The 16,561-nt window shown below is 34.6% G+C and overlaps 2 protein-coding genes across 3 annotated transcripts in view; one reads left to right on the plus strand and one right to left on the minus strand.

Moving 5' to 3' along the window:
- Nucleotides 1-16,561, minus strand: part of LOC143915854 (uncharacterized) — a 121,597-nt gene that overhangs the window by 39,149 nt on the left and 65,887 nt on the right. The gene's annotated exons all lie outside the window — the stretch shown is intronic.
- Oatp74D (Organic anion transporting polypeptide 74D) overlaps nucleotides 1-16,561 on the plus strand; it is a 62,955-nt gene that overhangs the window by 22,551 nt on the left and 23,843 nt on the right. The gene's annotated exons all lie outside the window — the stretch shown is intronic.

Below are 16,561 nucleotides of genomic sequence, written 5' to 3' on the forward strand. Positions count from 1 at the left end.
ATGGATGTTTGTGTGTGTGTGGAATATTTTGGTATTCGTCTGAAAGCGATTTGGAAAATATCTAGGGAAAATTCCGTGTCAACAATCTCTCATATGTGCCAAGTCGGAAAAGTCTTTTTTTTTCGACATTTGTTTACAAGTTTCTATTATTATTAGAAACGTTTTCTGTGTCATGATTTTATTAACTTGAAAATTTGGCTGGAAATTTTCAGCTTTTCTTTATTCTTATAAGAATTTTTCATGCAATTTTCCCGTTTATACATATTCCAATTAGATTTGCTGTATAAATATACATATGTTACAGTCCAAGTGTTCACGCCGTTTCATTTATGAACGTACAAACTAGTTTTTTCAAGCTTTCTTCAAATATATTTCCACCAGGTGTCGCATGAAACTTTTAGCTGTCAAGTATGTAAAATGGGAAATTCTATGGAAACCGCATTCCAACGTTGCTATAATTCCCATTTCCATTTTAAAACCAGGGTACGTATACATAAAAGAGATTGTAAGATAGAGCAAACGATAGAGAAACTTATGACTAATAATCTATTTAATTTATCAATTTGTTATTTTGTGTACAGTATAACTGGCTAGATTGGTTCGTTTGACAAATTTATCATGTTCTTGAAGGGACGTACGCAATGTACACTTGGACTGTAACATGTATATATTAAATTTGTTATACGTTTAAAAGTTATTTTTATTATATTGATAGTTGTTTTACCCGGCTTCGCTCAATATTTGTTAATATAAACAGCTTTAAACATGGCGAATCTAATAGTAAACATTCGTTTGTTTTTTATTAAATTTATTTGAATCGAAAAAAAAGAAATATTCAACCATATTAAATCGTCGTCATAGAAACTTTGATTTGTTTTCCGATTATCAACAAACCTTACATATATAAATACAAAAAGTCTCTTTCGAAATTATATATTCGATTAATTTGTAGAATCTGCCTTAAGTATGGAGTTATGAATGCTTTTTGTGCTCTTTTAAAACAACAATTTAACTTTGTTTGATAGTAGTTTTTGAAAACGTATTTGAAAATTGTTAGGTTTTGAAGTTCGGTATCGTGTTTGTTTTGAGGTCATATTTTCTATTGAAAGTAGATAATTTATGTTAATCTCCAGTTTATGCTAATGCTCCTTTTTTCAGTGGTACCTACCTTCGTATTGTTCGTCGAGTGTAAACAAACTTTGTTTATTGAATTGATGCAGGTTTGTTTAATACGAAATATTTTTAGATTGTCTACATGAAAAGTGCAAGTTCTGACGCATCTGAGCTGCCGACGCACTCCTCTCGCTTCGATAGCGACAGTGATGGTTTACTATCGCTTTTCTTTCCTCATTTGATTTTTTCTTCACTTTTTATTTCGTAGCGAAAGTAACGCGCGCTAATAGGTATACATGCGCGTGTAATAAATAGGAGTGGATATGTCTCGACCGCGTTCTATGGCGGCACCGGATTTTGCTCGAGTTGCGGTGAAACTTGTCTGCAAAAACAGTGTTAATACTGGTCGTCTCTGCCGCTGCTGCGGTCCAGTTCTGATGCTGGGAAGAAACTGAAAGTGAGCCAACCGATTGAGACCGGTTTCGCTTCGGCGCTTTTAACCCCCGGCGTGCGCGTCGATCGAAAACTCGGCCTCTGTGCTGCTTTGATTTGGCCCAGAATTTGCCGTTCGCGGAGATTTGCCGCGCACCAATTTGCCCGAATAGTTTTTATCCGTCTCGTCTGAATCTGTCGCAAAAAGATTAACGTCGGTACGTCTTTCGGGAACGGAAATACACCTATCGTAAAACTTTCATTTTGAGCGCGGACCGTTGGGAAATATGCATATTAACTTTTTCACATGCTAGAATCTTATAAGAATAATAATATAGAGGGATAATTGAATATTTCAAGCTATTTATGAACATTTTTATTATGATTATTAACAACGCTACTCTACAAAATATACGGAATTGACTTGTAAATGGTTATTTAGATAAAAACATCGGTGTGTTATTTTAATTAATTCAATTTATCATCAAAATGATCACTTAATGGGAAGATGACTCGTGTGAAAATACATATTACAAATGGCGTACCTCTTTCGAATGAAAAATTAATCGCGCACTTTGTACGTACTGTATTGGTGTTAATAATTTTTTGATAGCAATGAACGTTTCTTTTGTGTACTGAAATAATATCGTTACCATGTACATCTATTTTGTATTTTTACTTTCGTTTCAATTAAATTCATTGCGTGCATATTTTTAACGTTAGTGCGATATTTGTCTTTCGTCCATGATAGCGTGTATTCTTGCGGTGTGATTGTTTGCATAGCACTTACATACATATGTATGTATGTAGATTCATCTCATAATTTAAGTGGCTAAATGATCCATATTTAGAGTCTTGATATCATGATAAATAATGGAGGTTGGCAACCCACCCGGCGAGGCGGCAGCGAAGGGTTAAATCTTTGCTCGCTTATTAAAGTGCAATCTTCATTAATCAAAACTGCATCGTTGCATCAAATCCGCAGCACGGTTAACGGTACAGTTAGTATGGCATGGGGCTGACGCGTAAAAGTAACAACCACCTGCTTGCTAGACAATTTTTTTTTATTACCCGGCACCCCAATAAAGGTTAACATATAGAGGCACCAGTCGCCTACCTGAGAACAAGCGTTTGCCTACGTGACTAGCGTGGGATGAGGCGATCGTCAACAATTTTTCCAAATTTTGTTCAAAGTTTTCTTGAAAAATCGTACGGGTGTACGGGTGTGCTCGTAGTTGCTTAATATTTCACTGTATGTAATTATATTTGCACTGTATGTACGCACATTTGAATTTCTCGATATCGAAATTAACAAACAAAAAACCCTGACATATCATTAAAATCTAAAATGTAACAATCTTCTATTCAACCAATTCAAAATCTATTTTTAATGGGGTCTGATCTAAAGTATAGTCGTTCGTTTGCTAGCAAGTTTAAAAGATGAGATCGATTGCTAGCAAGTATGTAGATATTAATTAGGCAGTTCGATCACAAGTAATTATGCCTTACTAGTACCACATAAATAATAATAGAGCACATTCACGATCTCAAATTGCACAATCCCTCAACCAGATATTTGATTAAATAAATCCTAGCTAACAGAAATTTGGTTAAGCAGTATTATGCCCCTTGTGACAGGTGACGAAGCCATCAAATTGGCACGTGCCACGGGAGAAGGGAAAAAACTGCGGCATTCAGATTACTTAAGTTGGCTTGGAACATTAAAGCTCAATTCTGCAAGATTTTGAAAATTGCTCACCAAACCAATTAGTAATTTATAAAAATGTTTACCCCAATATAATCTACGCCGTGACTCTATAACTTATAACTTATGTAGTGCTACCAGGAGGTAAGAACTACATAGGATAGAGCCAAGTATAGCGATTGCCCACCAAACCAACCAGTAACTTGTAGAAATATTTTCCCGAATACATATATACATATATTTAGTTATTTATTTATTTATTTATGTAAGATGTATCTTAATTGCTAGTTAAAAATATGCTACTTATTGCTAATAGTGTAATAGAAAATCTCAAACTTCTCAATAGAGTTAATACGGATAAAGTATTGCTGAAAAGATCTACTCCATAATGTAATATTTTGATTATTTTTTTACAACAAATTTCAAACAGTATATTGTTGTTACTATCAGTACGTGGAAAATGTTTTAAAGTACTGCATGAACCTGTCTATAGTTTCTTCATATAAATACCGGTTTGTTTGGGATGCTGCAGTACCTTAGTCTCTATGGATGTACCGCACCTGGTTACTGTCGATTATTATTTGTATAAATTTGTTGTTTTGTACATTTTTGTTGCAAACTATGTAGATACTACATTCCATAAATTGAAAGATTAGACCGATGATTCAACCGGTCGATACATGAATAAGATATACATATTTATAGCAGTTTTAAACGGCAATTGGATTATTAGTCATAAAGACAATTTTTGCTATGAAAACCGCTAATGCGGAATATTTGGCACTCAAGTTTTCGTTTGTATGATAGTTATAGTATGTAAAATAGACTTTTCGGCTGCCAGATGTTCCGTTAAAGTGACTTTTGTGACCAATGATCACCGTACCGTTTTAAACATTGATAGATAATGATTGCGTTGTTTACGTATTGTTTACGTTCTACATACATACTTATTCCTCTTAGTCTTTCACACTCGTCGTAATAGCATCAGAGTGAAATTCGGCCGATTAGAGTCTGTTATGTATTGTTGCGCGCGATTTATAAAAATAACGTATTTATTTAACATCGTACAAATTACCCTTATAATTATATAGTGGCAATGCGATGAGATAAAACGACAGTGAAAGTAAATAAACATATATAGGTTATCGTGGGTGTCGTTGGATTGTCTGATAACACAATACCCGCTGCTCGCAAATGCTTTTTCACGTTGCTTCAGATAATTATTTGTTATGAAATGCGTCAGCGCGTGTGCATATTGGAGTTGATGATTAATTGTAGCCGATTTTTTGTCACGTTTATACGTCGATTCGTTCTAATGTAAAAGTCATTAGGAAGTGAGTGTCTCGTTTGTATTAATTTAACGATCAATTTGTGTACGTACACTCAGGCACAATTAGAAAAGATCGTCGTGTGAATAGGTCGTAATTGTTATGGTGAAAGAGGCTGTGAATGTTTAAGATATGCTAGTGATGCCTTCAGTGTAAATTAGAGAGACATTCAGTGTAAATTAGACTGATTCAATTGTTACAAAACGAATTGTAATAATGTCATTGCCCCGTGCGAAAAATTGCTTCGCAAAATGTTAATTAGTTGTAATCACTTCTAATTTATTTAAATATTTAACGTTGCTCACACGCAAATTTGCTATAAGCTTATATTTTTTCTCTTATCTGTAAGTGTCACAATCGATACGATTTTTGTGTGTCTATGTTTTCGTAATTTCCTTTGAAAGATTACTCATAAAAACAAGTACATATGTACATACGTACTTCAGTTTTACAATTCTGAAATCCAGCTCACGCTTAGTAATCAAGTGTTAAGTTTTAGATATACTATTGACTGTGTTTCTTATTGATGTTCCTAGTTTATGAATTTGTTCTTTTAGTATATAGCAAGAAAGTTTTTTATGTTTTGTTTATTGGAGATGTGTTGTTCGTATATTAAGATAGACAGTATCCAGTTGGCAAGGAGTGTCAATTGGCAGGCTTAAACTATGGTAGGAATCTGTCGTTAGGGTTGTTTTACTGCATCTAATTGGGCGTCTGAGAAAGATGAAGGTTACTTTTTTATATTGTATTGTTAGCTTAGACTTATTTCAACTTGGGCATCATAAATGCATATATGCTTTCAAACATGGTGATCACGGATTCGAGTCCCACTGGTTGCTGCTGGCCAGACCTTGGTTTGTGACTCCAGGTCGATCGCTTCCTGTCAGTTTGCCGATTTATCTGATTTTCATTGATACGGTTTCAACAAATTGGCAACCTTTACCCATTTTTTCGCAATTTTCTAGTTTTCAGCATCTTGGATTTCGCTGATTCGTATAAACAGTGCTGCAAATTTGTCCATAAATGTGTCGCAAATTGGGAGTTTTCAGCATCTCGAAATTAGACGATTTATATAAAAAAATCTTCGAAAATTTAAGTTTAAAAAATATTATACTGGGTTGGAGAAGTCATTGTAATTGAACTCGTACATTACAGTTTTACTAGACTTATTTTGAGAGTTTGATCGTTGATTGTATTGTGACACACGTCATACGTTGTTTTTCTACTGAGGGAAAATTTTCAGTCATTTTTCTTTAACGCCGATTCTCTGATTATGCGTACCCACCGCGGCATGCTAACTACATATATTTCGCTTGCCAAGTTTTTTCTCCATCGCCGTTCGAAGACTTCTTTTTTTTCCTTCGTCTTATTCTCTTGGCGTTGGCTCTTTGGAAAGATTCGTTTTGGTGTTTAGCTGGCTGGCCGGTCTCTCTCGTACTTGTGCTTCTTTTTGAGATCTCGAGAGGTGCGCTTTTTTTTGAGACGGTATATCAAAAAAATCTGGCTCTTGTCTTGAACTCTCAAGGCTACGAGTTGCATGCTTATATTTGTTACACCTAAATCAAATATTACTTTAATTCAATTCGTACTCCTATCTACCCGCTGATCGGCCCACCCTCATGAAAATCTCTTCGAAGCTTACGAACCGAACTAGTATCCACATAGTTTGCATATAATTGGTCCTATCACAGAACTTGTACAAGCTTTTATTTGAGTCTTTATTCATAGCTTCATTAGGTAATTGTTCAATCATTTGTTAACTTTTTCAAGGCTTCCTCGTTATGTTGTCCGTAAATATAAACACTCTTTTAAGGCTTTCCTATAGGTTTCATTCTTCCTGTATGTAAAGTTTATCTTCTATTTTTTTTCTTAAAACAACTTTATTTATGTTCATCATCATCAGATATTTTTTAAATATACATTTCAGTATGCTTAATATTTTTTCTCTTTGTTACACTTATATCGTTTAATCAATTTTTATTTACTCCATTATATTAGAGATTACGTAAATGTCGTAATGTATTTTTTATTTTAAATTTTCTCAAGATGTCATTACGGATTGTCCCTGAGTGACACCTGGTATTAAACTTATACATGTATAAATTTATAGATTATAAATTTGAAATCTTATTCAAGTAATGGTGATATAGTGGCTAGGATGGTTTTGCCAATTTGATAAGGAACTGTTTCAACAATAAATTCAATAAATTGGCAAACTCTAATAGGAAACGATCGACATGGAGTCACCAATATCCAAGTCTGACCAACAGTACTACAGAAAAACTTCCGAATAAATGATTGTCAATTGAGGTCATCCAGGACTTGAGCTATACTGCTGGCTTATATGCGTAACAATCATACATACTACACTGTTTTGAATCTTTAAATTATATGTCCTTATATTGGAGGCAACTTTCTTCAACGTGGATATTCTGGGTCACAGAAAATGGCAAACAAGAGAAAATCTTCGATACATATGGTTAATTCTGATTTGTGGCGACCCAAGTGTGCTCAGTTTAGTTTGAATAGTTTGAAACCTACGTATTAAATTATGTCGTAATTTTCACTATCGTTTTAATACGAAGGTGGAGAACTTACTCTTGATTTATCAATCGAAAGCGTGAAGGATTAGATTTATTTATAGCTTGAATATCCTTCTCGTTGAAATACGACTTCTGGTACGCATTATCGATACCGCATTTCTCGTTTCTCAACATTGTCCGAGTTAACATTGTGGGTCAACCGGCTATTTGCACTTTTCCTGCGGTCTCGTTGATGATTTGGCGATCTCAATTCGTTCGCTGATCAAATGCTTCGACGACGACTGCCACACTACACATATTCTCCTTCGACGAATATTGCGCAATTCGAGTTTATTGAAATTACAACGCGACCCACATTTGATGTAACCAATGGTCAGTGCTTCTTCACGCACAAACCTAACGAATCGACACATTCTCGCGTGGCGCTCGGAAAACTGTCGGAAAATTAAACCTGTCGAAATTTTTCCGCTTGCAACCTGGTCGTTTCGGGGTTTGACAGAGCGATTCAATCGCCTAAGTGTCGTGTCGTGCTCGTTCGTAGCGTTTGAAGTTCAATGTCATTTTTTTCGCTCTCGGACGCTATTATACAATTGCCACCGTCGTCGTAGATATATGTAGGAATGATGTAATGGCGTGTGTGTGTGCGTGGAATATTATCGTGTTTTATTAATATGTATGTATGTATATATGTATATATATATGTATTTTTTTTTTTTGGTTGGTTTTTCATGTGTGAATTCGATGTAGTAAATTGATAGGTAATCGTGTCGCATACGTGTGGTGTATAATATGTATGATAAATTGGGTCATTCTTGTGTGTACTTTGACGCATTTGATTTTCCATATTTTCCTCTCGTGGAAATGTCGTTTTTATTTTGTCTTGACATTTGACACACTTTCAGTGATAAAATCAAATGTACATATGTATATTTAAAAGTGTCTAAGAACTTTTATGGAAAATAAATGTTAATATTTATTTTTTTTAAATTTGCTAGTGAAGCTAGTCACAGCAACTTGCACTCATTCCGAAAAACCGAACGACTGTTTGTTTAACGTTCTTTAACAACATAATATACATATGTGTTCATATCAAATCAAAGTCTAAGAAGATAACATCAAATCTACATATTGCAATATTTGTCAATAAAACTTACAATTTTATTTATGTTCTTTTCTTTCTTTCAACAGCTATTTTTTATGAATGTTCGCTGAATTTATTTATATATATTTACATATATACATCGAAAAATGTTGTCACGGGTTCAATCCCACCGGTTGCTGCTGGTCAGAACTTGGATATGTCACTCCAGGTCGATCGCTCCCTATCAGAGCTGATTTTCATTGAAAAGTTCCAACAAATTGGCAACCTGTACACTTTTCTCGCAAAATTTTAAGTTTTTCAACATCTGGAATTTCGCTGATTTCTATATGTAAATGCTGCAAATTTGTCCATTGATGTCTCTGTGGATGTTAATCGATGTAATTCGTTTATATAATTTATGTAGATGTCATGTTTAATGTAAATACATACATATATGGGTGTATACCTGTATATATAATTAATAATTCTTAATCTGTACATATACCACAGTCGTCGCTTTAAAGCTATCTGTTAAGACTTTAACGTTATAAAGTCTCAATAAAACATCAATAAAGGTTTTAGAAGAATGTTTTTATTGTTTGAATTTCCATTAACATCATATTATAATATTAAGTTGCTTCAAGAAACGCATACGCATTTCCTGCACACCAATAATCTAAGTAGACATTTATATAATATATATACATACATACATAGGTGACACAAAAGGATGATTGAAACCATTTAGAGAAATGTCCTCGGGAATTTGACTCGGTCAAGTTCCGAGGCTCTCTTTTTAGTGTCGTCAATTTGTGTCTTACACAATACACAATACACATTCTGTGTATCAGATGAATGTATTATTGTATACATAACTGCATGTGTGTGATTGGACTCGCAACTACAGCTTCGTTGCGTTAGATCAGGTCGAATTAATGCAGATGAATAGGCGTGTGCTCGCCTACGTCTACGTGTCCCGTCCCATCTTCGTCCATCGTCATCATCATCATTGTCGGCACTATTGCTTCTTGCTGATGTTGCAGTCGTCGACCTCCTGTCGAGTCCATTGCTGCTATTTCTGCTTCTTCATTCTGCATCACTCGACTGATTGACGACCGGTCGTTCTTTACCTTCGGCAGCTGGGCTCCGGTCGTCTCGTCCAAGTATCTTCGTTTTCTTTCTAAGCGTTTCTAATCTCGTTGCAAATATGAAAATGTTTGTCGTCATTGTGTAGTGCGAAATTTAGCCACGGTACTACTTTTACCGATCGGTCTCTTGGTGTGTCGGAGTCGGTAGCACTGGAAAAATTGAATTTTAATGGGCATTTGTCGCATTAGTGTCACGATACGGAACGCTATGTATGAATTCAATGCTAATTAAGAGAAACTATGCTGAAACGCGTCCAATAGTATACAAACAATGTCTAATGTACATTATGTATTTACTTTTTAAAATACCGTGTAATTTCTTCTGAAATGTACTTGTTTTTGTTTTTGTCTTATTTGGTTCAAGTGGAATTGTTTTTGATGCGAGATTTTTATTGATAACACACAATTCTTCTCTACAAAACTCTATCCTCCGATAGAGTCCTCCACCGTATTTAGCTCATTTTATTTTTGGGTCATAAATTGCACACGAGTGATAGAATTCAACTGATCTGATAATAAATATTTTTTTGACGCGTTCATGGTCAAGGACATCTTTCGCCATCAGATTTATTAAGAATGTTATTGTCTGAAATCTAGCTTATCCAAATTGTCTTCTGTCTGAATTTTTCAATTTTTATTGACTTTCATACTAAATTGGCATCAGACCGGTACGTTCCGTTCGACTGACTTTTTTCGTCTGCTTGAACAGGAGTTTGAATATTGTATGCAAAAATGTATTTTTGTATAAGTGTATGTAATATCTTTAATATACAAGACATATTGTGATCATTTATAGATTTTTAAGCTGTTAACACACTTTTAAAATGAAAAAAACGCTTAAAAATCAATTCTTACTATATTTTTTTAATAGTTAATGTTCTTCTCGTAAAATTAATATTTACGAGTCTCAAGATATTTGATGTCGGTGGAACGAGGCAGACCCCCATCACACAAATCCAATTCACCTTCCTGCTTTCATTCTGTCGTCTAGGATGCCAACTGTAGTTTCTAATTGAGATCCAGGAGAAAATCGTTAATTTATGTATATGATTTCTTGAACGCTTGCCAAAAGAATATGAGTTATTTATTTTTTTTGTACTACTATTTCAAGTTTTTTTCAGGTTGTGTAGTGTTGTCACGGAACCGATTTCATAGAAAGCTTTTTCGATATCTTCTTTTTGTACTGCAAGTACTGGTGTGTCAGAATAGTGATTATATTAATGTAATTATTTCATGACCAATTGATAAAGCAGGGTGTTAAATTATTAAAAATGAAAAAATCAATAAAACTTCCTGTAGGTATGCGTGTTTGAATTCGTTGATATGGGTTTATGATTGTACGTATAGGGGTTGTGTGTTGCTTTGCGTATCCCAACGATGATTCAGCACAATTAAAATAAGCTCGACTCGATTCCGCTCTCTGTCCAATGTCTTTTTGGACTTTGCTGTTTGTTCGCACTCGCGTATTTACTCGTACGTACATACGTATATACATATGTACATATATGGTTATTTGCCATTTGAAATCGAATTCACATTCGCCGATTCCGTATCACTTTTCCCATGTCCGATGCATTCGAAAGCTCTCGCTTTTGATGACCGCCTTCAGATCGTGTTCTGGATTTAAATTTAACTCGGGGCCAAATATAAACTGTACTGCACACACCGTGCTAGTGCGTACCTACTTATTCACTTGCTTCCTATCTTACTCTCCGTGCTTGATAAAATTTTAATCGTATGAAACGGTAACCTTTCACTCGTTCGATAATGTCACGAGGGACTCTCTCACGCGACGGATTGTTGTTGGTTCGTTATATCAAAACTGTCATTTTTTTATCTATGTATATGTATACATGTTTATAACGCGTTGCGTCAAAATGCATTCGGCGATAAGTGACTTTGTGATAGTCGTAGGTCAAGAGAAACTGATAAAATTGATGATATGTCACATGATATATTGATTTATATACATAATAATGTTTTATATGGGCATGTTTTTACTGTTACGTCATATTATGTAATGCTCGAAACTTATTCAGAAAATTGGAACTATAAATTTATTTTGAATACATATGTACATAAGTAATACTCGTTTTTATTTACGTTTGTGTGTACTAAGGTCTATTCATACTAGCAGTGGCATCGCTAGGGGTAGTGTCACCTGGTGCGGTACAACAATTGTATCTACACAAATGAGCCAAAAAGTATTGAGTATTTAATGCAAAGTAACGATACTTCGTATTAAAAACAATATATATCATTATTAATATTTTTTAATTGTTATGACTTACGAGAGAGAAGCGCCAAATGACAAGCTAAGTTCAGAATCAGTTAACCTTCTTACTTTTAGGTATATACACTGATTTCTCAGGAATTCGAACAATAACCAATTATGGCTCGTATTTGATGCTATATATATAGTTGCACCAGACGGATTTCGTGATAGCTGTATATATACAGAAAGCTGTATATATACAGAAAGCTGTATATATACAGAAAGTGGTATATATACAGAAAGCTGTATATATACAGAAAGCTGTATATATACAGAAAGCTGTATATATACAGAAAGCTGTATATATACAGAAAGCTGTATATATACAGAAATCTGTATATACAGAAATTGCAATGAGCCGCTCGAGGACCGTCAAACAACGAATATGTCGAATTGGCGTTATTCAATTTGGACAATTTGGTGTCATCCGGTGCAGACCGCACTCCCCGCACGGGCCTAGCGACACTACTGATACTAGCAGTATGATAAGTACAATTTGGTACATTAAGTATGAATACATTCATGTCTAACATTAGCGTAGACGTAACAGCAGTATCCGATAAAATCTATTTATACTATACAGCAGGACATGTCGCCGTAACGTATCAAGCAAAATATTTACGCACGATTTTGCTTTGCTCTCAGCTAAAACTTTTTTAAACGTGCCGGAACCGTGAGTTGTTGGATAGTTTGAATAGAAACTGTCATTTACGCGAGCTGCTGTGCTGTGCTGTAGCCGTGAACTACTGAATAGTATGAATAGACTTCTATGCGGTCTGGTTTTTATACTAATACTTTTAAGTTTCACTAGAATTGTCTCATTATTTTTTTTGGTGTAAAATCTCATCTTTAGTTCGCCCACCAGTCGCATACAAATCTGATCCACACGTCCGGGTCACAAAGAGACGACAATTGTTAACATGTAACATAATTTTATAAATCTGTTTTTAATAAAATATTAAAATAGTAATAAAACGGCAACATGTGTTGCCTACTAATTTCAAATTATAGTGTTTAGTTAAAAAAATCACAACGTTCATATTATAAGACATTTAGAATTATGTTGGTTAATATTTGTCTGAACTTTCATCATTTGAGTCGAGTACAAAGTTCAGCATCTTCTTACATACCTCCGGCATAGTTTGAATTCTAAAGATACATTACATTATTCGTATGTATTATAATTTCGGTTGCATTAGTACGCCGATAACTTTTGTCGTGTCATTTTCATCTGCGTAACATATCGACCGATGCACGAGCGTCATTGAAAACACGCAATTTTAAAAATTTCACACAAATCTTTCACATATCATATCAGGACTTATGTACATGTTATACGTTTGAATGTACATATGTATAGATCTGAGAGGCATGCATATACCGAAGCTGTCAATTGCGCAAAGAGATTACGCAATACTGATTCTAATTTGCTTGGGATATACACACATTACTACGATATATTTCCATTGTGCGCGTGTGTGTAAGTTGTTTAATTTGAGAATTGAGCAATCGAATACGTACATACGTTTGTCACACGCCAAAGTGAACGTAAAAAGCTTATCAAGTCTAGTTTGACCCACATTTAAACGCGTGTCCTGATGTTGATTTTTTTTTAGTACATTCTCATTATGCATATATTATGTTTGAACGTACCGCTCGTTAATCGGTCAATTTTGAAATAGAAGTGTGGGTTATTTGCGTCGATACACGCCTTGAACTCTCGTTTGAACCCGAGCTTCACAGATTGAGAAACTTGCGTTTCGAATGTATCTCTATGTATGTAGGAACGCGACGCGCATCTGCGGTCGTTCACAAAACTATGCACATCCCAAAACGGATGGTCGAGCTTTGTTATTTTTTTTTGTTTATTATTTTCATCAGCGCAATTAGAAATACCTCTGGATGTTTAGGTTTTGTGCGCAAAGCCACGCTGTCTGCGCTTCTCGGATACTATTTCTCTCTTGTTTTTGGAGAGCAATTTATCCGCCCACGAAACCTGTATTGTCGACGTGTGTAAAATTGCTCGTGGGCCCACACGGCTTTTAAAAAAATGCCGGAAGATCAGGTGAAAGTTGCCCAGGCCTGAAATTGATTTCAGACTTCTTTTTCTGCTCACTTCACCAATTAACACTCGATTATTTATTTGTATGGGTACGCACACGCACCATTGACTCATAATTGATGGTACTTATTGTGGCGTCTCTCATTCATTTCTCGCCGCATATTGCCAAAACGGAAAGCTCCATCGTATCATTTTCATCATCGTGTATAAAGCTCAGTTGTAAATAATTCGTAAAAGGCGAGAGATTATATATTCGTATTGAAGGGAAAAAATGTGCTCTTGCATAATGTATATGTAGGTACATATGTTCCTCGTCGTTTCTCTAACTTGTAAATCCACTTTTGGTCAAAAACAATATTTTCATACAATCATTTTAGAACTATGTATTTCAAATCCACATCTGTGTAAAAATTTAAACATATGGTCGAAAAAGCGATTAAAGATAAAGGTTGATAAAAAATGTCATTTGCGTTTTTTACTAATTAGTGTAACGAAACCAAATTCTCCACATGTCTGGTATACACATAGTTATTGTAGATTTACTTCATTTCGAGCTTAACTGCTTTTCCATTACAGTTTTCTTGAGTTTTTCTCCAGTGGTTTCCTACATACATACAATATACATATACAGTGTATGTATAAAAACTGAAAGTAATGTTGTACACCCCGACCAGTAAATAAGTAGCTCCGTCTACGCTTTATACTTTTGAAATATCATATATTTTCGAAAACTTTTCCAAATACCATTAAAAATCTAAACATACTTAAGTATTTATTAGCAGTGTAGAAACACGTTTAAACAAGTATTTTTTCGATTCAATTAACTGGTTTGAGATTATATAGGTACAATTAATGGTTAGTAACCACTGCTAGTATATTTGAATCTTTGCACAGAAAGTTTCCGCAAAAAGATCAGGCAGTATTCAATTTAAAACAGAGTTCATACATAGAGCCAGCACTTGGTGGTTGCGTCAATGCTAACCACCGAGATGTTGCTGGGTTCGTTTTAGTAGCTTGACCTCGATTGAAAAGAATTTATTCCGAATATTATCTGTAGTGCTGCTGATCAAACTTGGAGATTTGTGACTCCAGGTCGATCTTTTCCTACCAGAGTTTATCTGAGTTCATTATTGAAATGGTTTCTCGTCAACTTAGCAAAACCATTCTAATCCATTTTTAAATAGTAGTGACACTATGTCACTACTATTTAAATATGATTTAAAAATTTATAATCTTTAAATTTATATAAGTTTGATACTATACAACAGGCAACTGGCTTTCCGGGGAAATATTGAGTCCATCGGCTATGCTTTCTCAAGTTTAAATTAAAAAAATACTCTAGATCTAAATTCCTATCGGTTAGATCGTTTTAGTTGACCTATAAGAATGGCGTATTTTTCTTCTTACTGCAGAGTTAACCAAAACGATGAATAGTTTCGACTTAAAAAAATATAATGTGCGTTCCAATTTATCGAAAGCTCACATTTTCCGACCACGTGGCCATCATTGATGACATCAAATTGGAAAACCGGTCGCGGTTGGTAGTCGATTTCGGCGATTCGGCGACGGCCACATGTGGAAAGCGAATCGGTCGGTCGACCTGTCGGCCGTTAGTCGGCAGATTGTCTAAAAAAGTGAAAACTAATGCGACGAAAGTGAAAAGCAGACGTTCCACATATCGACCGACATTTCTAAACCGAGTCGTTTCTTTCGTTTGCCAGTCGAAAGTGAAAATGCGCCGTTACGCCGTTACGATAACGCAAATGTTATGCATTTAGGCTCTCGCGTTCGGTGTGACCATTTTCCCATAGATTTTCCGCTTAGGCGCATCGCGCGGTTTCGTTTTCATTCTACTAACCCCTCTTTGTTCTGCGCCTAACTCAAATTTTTCATTTGCATCGAAGTCGTCAAACTTAACTGCAATAAACGGTGAACCATTTGATTTATTTGCTTATAGTCGAAGGTTTTAATTTTTTTCCACGAGCCTTCCTCGGTTATAAATATGTAAATATATTATATGAACGTCAATATGTTCCTTTTTCAATGCGAATGAGTATAAATTTCTTCATTTTCGCATACAAACTTACTATGTAGTTTTCTTAACATATGTATGTACATATGTATGTACATTCATAGAATAACAGTCGAATAAATCAGTCTACCACATTTTCACATTTCAATGTATGTACATATATATATTTTTTAATAGATTTATTATACATATATATTAAGAATTTATTTGTGTTATTTGACAGTACTTTGCGGTGTAAAACAACATAATTGAGATGAAATTTATATATAATCAATGTTTTTAATAATTGGTGATTTTTATTACTCGTTTATAATTTCAATATACCGTAAATTTTGTATTTATCAATTTTAATTTAGTAAAGATTTGTTAAATTTGATTTTAGAAGCCTTTACAGGTCACTGGTTTGTTACTGTAATGTAATGTACATATGTGTGCAAGGGATCCACAATTTGGCTAAATTGATTTATTCCTGATTTATACGTAACTTTATAAATAAATAACGCCCCCCTTTTTGGCAATACGATGTACAAAAATAAAGTTTTAAGTTTCATTACAAACCATGTATTTCTTTCCTACCGAAAACCACTCATTGAAATGTCACCGGAAAAAATACTAGTAGAAAATTAAAGTTGAAGGAACTTACTACTAAATGGCAGTTAACTGGAGTGAACCCTCACAATATTTTCGTTTTTATGTTTACTCCTCTTGATTTATTGTAATGATTTAAAAGCTGCTTTGGACAATTATGTAAGTAGGTCTTGTGGAGTTATCAGCTTAACATTCTAAGGCGATTTGTTCGAAAAATGTACAAAGTTTAACCATTTTGGCGGCTATAAATAGAT

This window comes from Arctopsyche grandis, chromosome 8 (assembly GCF_051622035.1).
Source record: "Arctopsyche grandis isolate Sample6627 chromosome 8, ASM5162203v2, whole genome shotgun sequence".
Classification (NCBI taxonomy): Eukaryota; Metazoa; Arthropoda; class Insecta; order Trichoptera; family Hydropsychidae; genus Arctopsyche; species Arctopsyche grandis.